An 11,437-nucleotide genomic window follows, 5' to 3' on the forward strand; every position below is an offset into this window, starting at 1 on the left:
ACATTTATAGAGACTCGTGTTAGTTTTAAATATTCACAGTCGTTGGATAAGTCTGGGGAGATTTATCCTGCCAAGGCTAATATTGGTGTGCCACCAAGTGTTGGGATGGCCTGTCTCAGCCACTAGGGTAAGACCCGAGGCACATGCAGTATGGGATTACTTGAATCCTTGAACCGGACCAGATTTCCAATCTTGCCCTGGATCTTGGAGATAGATGGGCAAAACTGGAAAGTTACACCTGACCCCTAGACTCGATTATGACACTTCACTAGGTGTTGGATCAGGCTGTCTTTGATATGCCAATCAGTGAGATCCTTAGCGGGGATCAAAACCTGGGTATGCTGGGGCAGTTTGAGAATTCATCTAAGTGGGTGATCATAATGACAGAATCAGTCACTTTGTCGGACAAAGGGTAATGATCGGGATTGCACTCTCTCTGATGGAAACCAAACTGTCGGCAGTTGATTTCAATCGTTGGAATTTTGTTTTGCAAAATTAATATATATATATATATATATGTACGGTTTCAAATTGTTTGCAAATGGTTTTAATTCCCGGGATCCATGTGAGAGGAGAGTGCGGCACTGTTCCTTGCAGCCGAGGGAGAGGTCCTCTCTTGTCGGGCAGTGCTTGATCATTAAGGGCTGAGAGGTTAAGTGTAAGACCATTGAGGATAATACCTGATGGGCTAATCTTGCACCTACCCACAGTCCCTGGGTTTTTATAAGATGGCTTGGCCCAGGGACTACTTAATGTAAGTGTTGGGCCCATAGGGTCCATATGATGGACTCAAGGGGTTCATTGAGTTTTTCAGTGAATTCGGCTGGGCCTTGTATTAAAGGCTGGGCCGAACCCATGTGGTTGGTGTGTAGATCAATGCTTGGGTCCCACGCCATACAAAGAAGTCCAACTGGGCAGCAGATTGGAAAGTAATTAGACACTGAACACTTAATGGGCCAGAAGCCCATTTCGAGGTGGGCTGATATGATCACCCATCCTTGGGGCGAATCTGAGATTAATGTTAGTAAAAGGATTGGGCCTTTAGCCTTATCCACTCTTGGAGACCAAATTCAAATTAGATTTGAATCTGGTAACCTCCTGATAAGATCAGGAGTAAGCTAACTTTATCTGCAGATAGGATTAAGATTATCCCCTATCCAAATACTGATTTGGATTGGGATAACTCCTAATTAGGAGGATTTTTAATCAAGAAGAAAGGAGGAGAAACCCTAACCAAGAAAGAGAGAAATACATCAGATTTTGAACCACCTTGAAGAGATATAGGATATCTCCTGCGAATTGAGATAGGATCTCATTCATACTCCAGAAAAAGAAGAAGAAGCAGTTCAGCCCTTTTTCGCCCTTGGAGTTCTCCTCCTGCCGCCGCCATCTGCCCTTCCAAGATTTGATCTTTGCAGAAAAAAAAGAGTCAAGAAATCTGTTCTTGACATTAGTCTTGCAACAAAGACTAAAAGGATTCAGTGTTTAGTGTTTATAGTGGATTCTTGTGAAGGATCCAGTGTGTAGGACGCACCCTGCTGGTTCTGTTCCATCCACAGCTATGTCATCTTCAGCAGGAACGGATCTTGGAGCATTCTTTGGGCGTGAACACCAACTTTAGGAGATAGTGCTTCTCCGGATCAGGTATATTCCTCCCATTTGTCTTTTGGTACAGATCTGGTTTGATTATGGTTCAAGTAGGATCCTTGAATATTGTATTCTAAATTTAGGGAATATGATTCCCAGTTGGGAGAAGGTAGGAAAATTTTTGAAATTCGCCCACCCATTCCGCAACCTTTATGGCGTCCATTAGATGGATCCTACCATTCTTTCAGTATTGCCGTGAGAGGTTGTGCATCTTGCCGGCAAGTTGAGCATTCTTCGTGCCTGCACCCAGAAAAACCAAGGATATTATTCTCACCTCCACAAATGACAAACCTTTTCTTCAAAAAATTTTAAAATTTAGGGAAGTATACATTCTACAACAAACACATACTCGTGCCGCTTCCAAATTCGTATCACTTCCGAGCCTTCTTTCCACGCCCACGCCATTCACCTACCAAGAATATCTAATTAGAAATAGGTGGAGAAGAAAAAGCTTAAGAGTGTATACAAAAGAAATGGGTTGGAGTGGCTCATTCTGGACTACAGCGTATGCGAGGCCATGGCTGTTCACTGCTACAATCCAAACGCTTGAATCGGCTCCGTGGATCCAATCTCCTAAAAGTGGCAATGCATGAAGGTGTCGGTGATGAGGATTATTAATAAATTCAGAAAAATTACAAGCAAAACAATGGCAATATAGCAATTAGTAACCCACACACCCACAAGAAACATCCATTCAGTTATCCTATAGAATTAAAAGAAAACGAAACTGAATTAAGCACGGATGTTTCCTATACTTACATTGATATCGCAATTTAGTAACCCATAAATCCAAACGAAAACACCAAATGAATAAGAGAATTAAGAAGCTTACACCGAAGAGTTGATCGGCTTCCTTATAGTTTTTCCGCGATAGGTTGTGTATCTTGCCCGCAAGTCGAGCATTCTTCGTGCCTGCACCCATAAAACCCGAGGATATTATAGCCACTGCCACGACTGACAAACCTTGTCTTCCAAAACTGATATAATTTAGGTATGCAGACATTGAACAAAAAACACATACCTGTGCAGCTTCTGCATCCGTATCGCTTCCGAGTCTCCTATGCGCTCACGCCCTTCACCTGTCAAGAATATGTAATCATAAACAGGTGGACAAGAAATAGTTTAGAAGTAAATATAGAAGAAATGGGTTAGAGTGGCTTATTCTGGATTCCAGCGTATGCAAGGCCTCGGCGGACTACTGCCCCAATTCGAACGCTTGAATCAGCTCCAATGATGCAATCTCATGGAAGTGGCAATGCCTGTAGAAGTCAAGGGGAGTATTAGAACATTAAAAACAAGATACAAGCACAAAAACGACAATGAAGCAAGAGAAGACCTTATAAAAAGTTTCAACAGATATAACCAATGTTGGGTTACACTATCATAGTCATTTTGATACGGCAGTTGACAATGCGAACCCATTAGAATGATAATGCAATGACAAGGCAGAAATTGCATTAGCAGAATTTATTAATTCGTGTGAATCCAAAATCAACTTCGCAGGACAAAATCTTATGCTTCAATAACAAAGGTACGAACATCGAGTGCAGTTTTGAAAGGTCCTTACCTCGAAATACAGGTCCGAAGGGAGAAGAAAAAGGGATACCAACCTTGCTGTAGCATAATCACTCTCATCGTTCATGTTCTTGAAGGGGCTGTCAACGGTTTAGGTCTACCCGACTGGCCCGAATAAACCCAACCATTTATAAAGGATCCGGCTCCATGGTAAAGTTGAAATAAATAATTGGGTAGGTTCCGGTTCTCGCCCCTCCCAAATTGATTCATGCCCAAAACCGATTATTTTGTTAGCCATATATATTATTTCCTTCGTTTTCTTATAGTTTTTCTCTTATCATAGGTTTAAAGTGTCAAATCTGATAGATAGATAAATAAAGGTGTTTAACGTTTTAACATATAAGTAACTTAGTATTTTTCTATCAATTTAATTAACGATATATGACTAAAGTTTAAATTTTAGTTTGTGGTTTAAATAAGAAAAGTGTTTTTTTTTAGCTTAAATGGTTCGGTATTAAACCTATGTTTTTGTTTCAACCTAAATTTTAAGTTAAAACGGACGATTTTGGGTCCAAGATTTTGTCCCAATTAATCATCTATTCGGGAGTGCTTCTACCTAGACCGGACCCGGATCCCACCCGTTGACAGCCCTATATTGAATGGCGGCCAATTTTCGGTCGAGCCACCACTCAAAGCTTGATGAGAAATAGTCAGTCACTTATCTGAAGGAATTAAAAGAAACTGGAAGTCCTTTAAGCAAGAGATGTGTACTATATACTTACATTATTAACGGAAACCGGAAACAATAGTATGGCGCAATAGTCAGAATGCCCACCCCAAAAGTTGCAACGCCTCGAGCAATCCAAAACTACACATATAACCTGAGAAAATTAGTAAGCCATACACAAAAAAGAGGACACAGAATGAAGTAGAGAGTTGAGAAGCTCACACCGAAGATTGGACCAGCTTCCTTATAGTAAAGCCGTGAGAACTTGCACAGTTTGCATGCAAATCGAGCATTGTTCGTGCCTACCCATAGGAACCTACGATATTATGGTCACCTCCACAACCGGCAAACTTATATTCCAAAAGTGCTAAAATCTAGGAATGTAGACATTCTACAACAAACACATAACTGTGCCGCTTCCGAGTCTCCTTTCCGCACCCACGCCATTCACCTGTCAAGCATATCTAATCAGAAATAGGTGGGGAAGAAATGGTTTAAGAGTGTATATAGAAGAAACGGGTTGGAGTGGCTCATTCTGGACTCCGGCGTATGCGAGGCCATGGCTGGTTGCCGCAACAATCTAAACGATTGAATCAACTCCACGGATGCAATTTCCTGAAAGCAGCAATGCCGAAATATGCCAGTCAACAGGACTATTAAAAAGTTAAGAAAAGTTACATGCACAATGACAGGAATAGAGCAATTAGTAACCCACACACCCACAAGAAACATCTAGTCACTTATCTTACGGATTTAAAACATAAAAGAAGTCAACTAAATTAGGGATGTGTCAAATATTTACATTGATACCGAAAACCGGAATCAATGGTAAGGCGCAGGAGTTGGTAAGCCCATCCCTAAAATTTGCAACGCCTCAAGCAATCTAAAACTGCATATATAACCCAAGCAAACTAGGAACCAATACAACCACAAGAGAACATCGAATGATCCGGATGTTTGGGAAATTTACATTGAAGAGTTGATCGGCTTCCTTATAGAATTGACGTGAGAGGTTGTGCATGTTGCTTGCAAGGTGAGCATTCTTCGTGCCTGCACCCATAAGAACCAAGGATATTATTGTCACCTCGACAACCGGCAAACCTTTTCTTCAAAAATTTTAAAATTTAGGGATGCACACATTCGACAACAATCGCATACTTGTGCCGCTTCCGAATCCGTATCACTTTCGAGTCTCCTTTCCGCACCCACGCCATTCACCTGTCAAGAATTTCTAATCAGAAACAAGTGGAAAACAAAATGTCTAAGAGAGAATAAAGAAGAAATGGGTTAATCATGAGGATGCACCCACGCCATTCACCTGTCAAGAATTTCTGATCACTACTACAATTCGAACGCTTGAATCAGCTCCGCGGATGCAATCTCCTGAAAGTGGCAATGCAAGAAGGTGTTAATCATGAGGATTACTATCAAATTAAGAGAAGTTTCAAGCACAACAACGGCAATTGAGCAATTAGTAACCCACACACCCATAACAACATCCAGTCATTTATCCTACGGAATTAAAATAAAACGGAACTGAATTAAGCACGGGATGTTTCCTATACTTTCATTGGTATCAAAAACAGGGAACAATGGTAAGGCGCAGGATCCGGCAAGCCGATCGCCAAAAGTAGCAAAGGCTCGAACAATCTAAATCTATGCATATAGCCAAATCAAAATAGTAACCCATACACCCAAACGAGAACACCAAATGAAGTTGAGAATTGAGAAGCTTACACCGAAGAGTAGATCGACTTCCTTATAGTATTGCCGCGAGAGGTTGCGCATCTTGCCCGCAAGTCGAGCATTCTTTGTACCTGCACCCATAAGAACCAACGATATTATGGTCACCTCCACAACCGGGATGTTTCTTATACTTACATTGATATATTAAACAGGGAACAATGGTAAGGCATAGGATTTGGTAAGTCGATCACCAAAAGTAGAAATGCCTCGAGAAAATAAAAAACTACGCATATAACCAAAGCAATTTAGTAACTCATACATCCAAACGAGAACACCAAATGGATATGAGAATTGAGAAGCTTACACCTAAGAGTTGATCGGCTTCCTTATAGTTTTTCCGCGAGAGGTTGTTTATCTTCCGCAAGTCGAGCATTCTTCGTGCCTGCACCCATAAAACCCGAGTATATTATAGCCACTGCCTCGACCGACAAACCTTGTCTTCCAAAAATGATATAATTTAGGTATGCAGACATTGTACAAAGAACACATACCTGTGCAGCTTTTGCATTCGTATCGCTTCCGAGTCTCCTATGCGCTCACGCCATTCACCTGTCAAGAATATGTAATTAGAAACAGGTGGACAAGAAATAGTTTAGAAGTAAATATAGAAGAAATGGGCTAGAGTGGCTTATTCTGGACTCCAGCGTATGCAAGGCCTCAGCGGACTACTGCTCCAATTCGAATGCTTGAATCAGCTCCAATGATGCAATCTCATGGAAGTGGCAATGCCTGTAGAAGCCAAGGGGAGTATTAGAAAATTAAAAGAGGTTACAAGCACAACAACGTCAATAAAGCAAAAGAAGCCCATATAAAAAGTTTCAACAGATATAACTGATGTTGGCTTACACTATCGCAGTCATTCTGATATGGCAGTTGACAATGCGAACCCATTAGAATGTTCCTAGAATGACGAGGCAGAAATTGCATTAGCACAATTTATTAATTCGTGTGAATCCAAATTCAACTTCCCAGGGCAAAATCTTATGCTTCAATAACAAAGGTACGAACATCGAGTGCGGTTTTGAATGGTCCTTACCTCGAAGTACAGGTCCAAAGCGAGAAGAAAAAGGGATACCAACCTGCTGCTGCACAATCGCTCTCATCGTTCATGTTCTTGAAGGGGCTGTCAACCCGACTGGCCCGAATAAACCCAACCATTTATAAAGGATCCGGCTCCATGATTATGTCGAAATAAACAATTAGGTTGGTTCCGGTTCTCGCCCCTCCCGAATCGATTCAAACCCAAAACCGATTATTTTGTTAGCCATTTATATTATTTCCTTCATTTTCTTAAAATTTTTCTCTTCTCATAGGTTTAAAGTGTCGAATCTGATAGATAGATAAATAAAGGTGTTTAACGTTTTAACATATAAGTAACTTAGTATTTTTCTATCAATTTAATTAACGATATATGACTAAAGTTTAAATTTTAGTTTGCGGTTTAAATAAGAAAAGTGGTGTTTTTTAGCTTAAATGGTTCGGTATTAAACCTAAATTTTAAGTTAAAATGGACGGTTTTGGGTCTAAGATTTTGTCCCAATTAATGATCTGTTCGGGAGTGCTTCTACCTAAACCGGACCCGGATCCCACCCGTTGACATCCCTATCTTGAATGGCGGCCAGTTTCTGGTCGAGCCACCACTCAAAGCTTGATGACAAATAGTTAGTCACTTATCCGAATGAATTAAAAGAAAATGGAAGTCCTTTAAGCAAGGGATGTTTCTTATATACTTACATTACTAACGGAAACCGGAAGCAATAGTATGGCGCAATAGTCGGAATGCCCTCCCCAAAAGTAGCAATGCCTCGAGCAATCCAAAACTACACATTTAAGTAGAGCAAATTAGTAAGCCATACACCCAAAAGAGGACACAGAATGAAGTGGAGAGTTGAGAAGCTTACATTGAAGATTGACCAGCTTCCTTATAGTAAAGCCGTGAAAGCTTGCACAGCTTGCCTGCAAATCGAGCATTCCTCGTGCTTGCCCATAGGAACCAAGGATTTTATGGCCACCTCCACAACTAGCAAACTTATATTCCAAAAGTGTTAAAATCTAGGAATGCAAACATTCTACAACAAATACATACTTGTGCCGCTTACGAATCCTTATCAGTTCCGAGTCTCCTTTCCGCACCCCCGCCATTCACCTGTCAAGAATATCAAACCAGTAATCGATGGAGAAGAAAAGGTTTAAGAGTGTATATAGAAGAAATGGGTTGGAGTGGCTCATTCTGGACTCTAGCGTATGCGACGCCATGGTTGGCTACTGCAACAATTCGAACAGTGGAATCAATTCCTTGAACGCAATTTTTTGAAAGCGGCAATGCCGGAATATGCCAGTCAAGAGGAGTATTAAAAAATTAAGAAAAGTTACATGCACAACGACAGGAATAAAGCAATTAGTAACCCACACACCCACAAGAAACATCTAGTCACTTATCTTACGGATTTAAAAGATAAATTAAGACAATTAAGCTAGGGATGTGTCGTATATTTACATTGATATCGAAAACCGAAATCAATGGTAAGGCACATGAGTTGGAAAACCCATCCCCAAAATTTGCAATGCCTCGAGCAATCTAAAATTGCAAATATAACCCAAGCAAATTAGAAACCAATACAACCGCAAGAGAACACCGAATGATCCTAAGATTCGAGAAATTTACATCGAAGAGTTGATAAGCTTCCTTATAGTATTGCCGCAAGAGGTTGCACATTTTGCCTGCAAGTCGAGCATTTTTCCTGCCTACACCCATAAGAACCAAGGATATTATTGTCACCTCTACAACCTGCAAACATTTTCTTCTAAAAATTTTAAAATTTAGGGATGCACACAGTCGACAACAATCACATACCTGTGCTGCTTTCGAATCCGTATCACTTTCAAGTGTCCTTTCCGGTTCTCACCCCTTCGAATTGATTCAAGCCCAAAACCTATTATTTTGTTTGCCATATATAATATTTCCTTTGTTTTCTTATAGTTTTTATCTTATCATAGGTTTAAAGTGTAAAATTTGATAGATAGATGCATAAAGGTGTTTAACGTTTTAACATATAAATAATTTTGGATTTTTCTATCAATTTTATTAATGATATATTATTAAAGATTAAATTTTAGGTTGCGATTTAAATAAGAAAAGTGGTTTTTTTTAATGTTTATATGGTTTGGTTTTTAACCTTTGTTATTGTTTCTACCTAAATTTTAAGTCAAAATGGATGGTTTTGGGTCTACGATTTTGTCTTGATTAATGATTGGTTCGGGAGTGCTTCTACCTAGACCAAACCCGGATCCCACCCGTTGACAACCCTATCTTGAATGGCGGCCAATTTCCGGTCCATCCAACACTCAATGCTTGATGAGAAACAGTGAGCCACTTATTCCAAGAAATTAAAAGAAAATGAAAGTCAATTAAGCATGGGATGTGTCTATACTTACATTGTTACCAAAAACAGGAAATAATGGTAAGGCACAGGAGTCGGAAAGCCCTTCTCCAAAAGTAGCAATGCCTCATGAAATCCAAAACTACACATATAACCCAAGCAAATTAGTAACCCATACACCCACAAGAGAAACAGGTGGAGAAGAAATAGTTTAAAAGTAAATATAGAAGAAATGGTTTAGAGTGGCTCATTCTGGACTCCAGCGTATGTTAGGATATGGTTGATTTCTGCTACAAGTGGCAATGCCAACTAAATCTCCTAAAAGTGGCAATGCCTGAAGATGTCTGTCAAGAGGAGTATTAAAAAAAATTAAGAAAAATTACAAGCTCAACAACGGCAATAGAGCAATTAGTAACCCACACACCCAGAAGAAACAACCAGCCACTTATCCTACGGAATTAAAATAAAACGGAAGTCAATTAAGCACGGGGTGTCTCTTATACTTACCTTGATATTGTAAATCGAGAACAATGGTAAGGCACAGGAGTCAGCAAGTCCATCCCCAAAAGTAGCAGCTCCTCGAGCAATCCAAAACTACACATATAGCCCAAGAAAATTAGTAACCCATACACCCACAAGAGAACACCAAATGACATCGAGAATTGAGAAGCTTACACCAAAGAATACACCGAATGAATAGAATGTATATTTGGGGACATGGAATATTCTTGAGCTGCTATTTTAATTACTTAATGTGTATTTCTTTTTTTTTTTTTTTGACAATAGGTAACTTTCATTAAGAACCAAAAGGAGAGGGTGTGCATGAGAGTATGTACAAAAAACTGAGAGCCCAAAAAAGCAAAAAAATTACAATGGAAATGTGTTAGCACTATACAGTGAAGCCCTATCCACCCCTGATTTTCCTAAAGAATCAGTCATATTCAGTTCCCTAGAACCCATCTAAAAGAAGAAAAAGCTCTTGAGTTTCGTTGAGCAAGTTGCCCAAAATCCAAGGAACCTCTTCTTGGTTAGCAGCCCATCATATGGCATTTCTTCAATCACCCTCCACCACAAAGAGGGCAGAGTGAATAGTTCTAGCCATCCTTGAGCAGTTAAACCCATAAAAAGAGCTCTGACTTTCGCTTCAACCACGTCTGTAATGCCAATAGGTCCACTATAAGTCCACAATACTGTTCCAGCAGAGTTGATTATGAGAACACCAATCCCTGCCACCCCCTACCATCTGAAATTATTCTGCAACTTCCATTAAAGTTTAGCAGGAACTTTCAACTTGTCCTTAGAGATAACTTGGGTGGGAACAAAGGAACTAACCTAGAAGAGAGGAGGATACAGCTTAGATTCCTATTAAAGTACTTACATGTTAGGGCCCATTGAATGAGGGTTAGGGCTGATAGAATATTAGATTCCTTTGTTGGTATGCCCTCAGACTTTCTAAGGGGTTAGGCCTTTCACTAAGTGCATCAGGAGATCCAGAACTGATGCCAAGTGTTATATCCTGTCTTTGGCAATCAGGGTTGGATCATCTAGAGGAACTACTTGTCTTCTAGTACAATCATTTTGAAGGCGAACAACAAATAAAATCTTTGATTCTTTCGATGGTAGGCCCTCAGAATTTCTAAGGAGTTAGGCCTCTCACTAAGTGCATCAGAAGGGCTAGGATTCATGTCAAATGTTATAACTTGTCTTTGGCAATCATGGGTTCGATCATCTAGAGATGACACAAACCCCATTTTACTTGCTCCAGCTGCTAAACTACCAAATCCTGGTGTTACATGATTGTTGATGCCTGCAATAACGTCTAATCCATAAGCCTTAGGTAGTAATGGTAAGATGTGGTAGTAGACAAAAAAAATTGCATCTGCCCATAAAAAAAGGTCACACACCAAAATGCAGAGCTCCTGTACATATTAATTATCGACTCAGTTTAAGGGTCCTCTTTGGGAAATTCCCACAAGAGGAAGAGATGAAAGAGTGTCCATAGACTCAGAAGTCGCAGAAAAATCTACCACCACCATTTTTAAACATCACAGGACTAAAGACATTCCGGTGCACACACACAATTCAACTTTTAGACTTTTGTTTGATCTTAGCTTTGACATGGTAATGGACCTAGTTTGAGTTTTGTTTGGGTGATTAGAAATCAATCCTTTTGGTTTGAATGAAATGGAAAATCAGGATATATTGGGTGGAAGTAATAACATATGATTTAAGTTGTATTTGGTTTGATAAAAAATAAGAGAGAAACAGAAGGTTGATATGTAGTTTGTTTCAACTTAGGCTGTTGTGCACTTAATGAAGTTTGTTTGAACAAGAGAATATGTGTGACCATGATCCATTTTTTCCATTCTCTGTACAACCACAAAATTTCAGAGGAACTAGATTTCTAGATAAATTTCGTAGG

General features: G+C 39.8%; 1 long non-coding RNA gene across 1 annotated transcript; it reads right to left on the minus strand.

Annotated features, from left to right (window-relative positions):
* Positions 1–1,277: 1,277 nt before the first annotated feature.
* Positions 1,278–5,091, minus strand: LOC148845033 (uncharacterized). Its single transcript, XR_016102611.1, has 8 exons — positions 5,048–5,091; positions 4,860–4,939; positions 4,112–4,504; positions 2,669–4,030; positions 2,480–2,559; positions 2,150–2,220; positions 1,997–2,056; positions 1,278–1,887 (listed from the first exon to the last, which is right to left on the minus strand). It is a non-coding gene; the product is annotated as an uncharacterized LOC148845033 (long non-coding RNA).
* Positions 5,092–11,437: the final 6,346 nt, after the last annotated feature.

The sequence above is a fragment of the Nelumbo lutea genome, chromosome 7 (assembly GCF_056320005.1).
Source record: "Nelumbo lutea isolate HS-2025 chromosome 7, American lotus-T2T, whole genome shotgun sequence".
In the NCBI taxonomy this organism is placed as follows: domain Eukaryota; kingdom Viridiplantae; phylum Streptophyta; class Magnoliopsida; order Proteales; family Nelumbonaceae; genus Nelumbo; species Nelumbo lutea.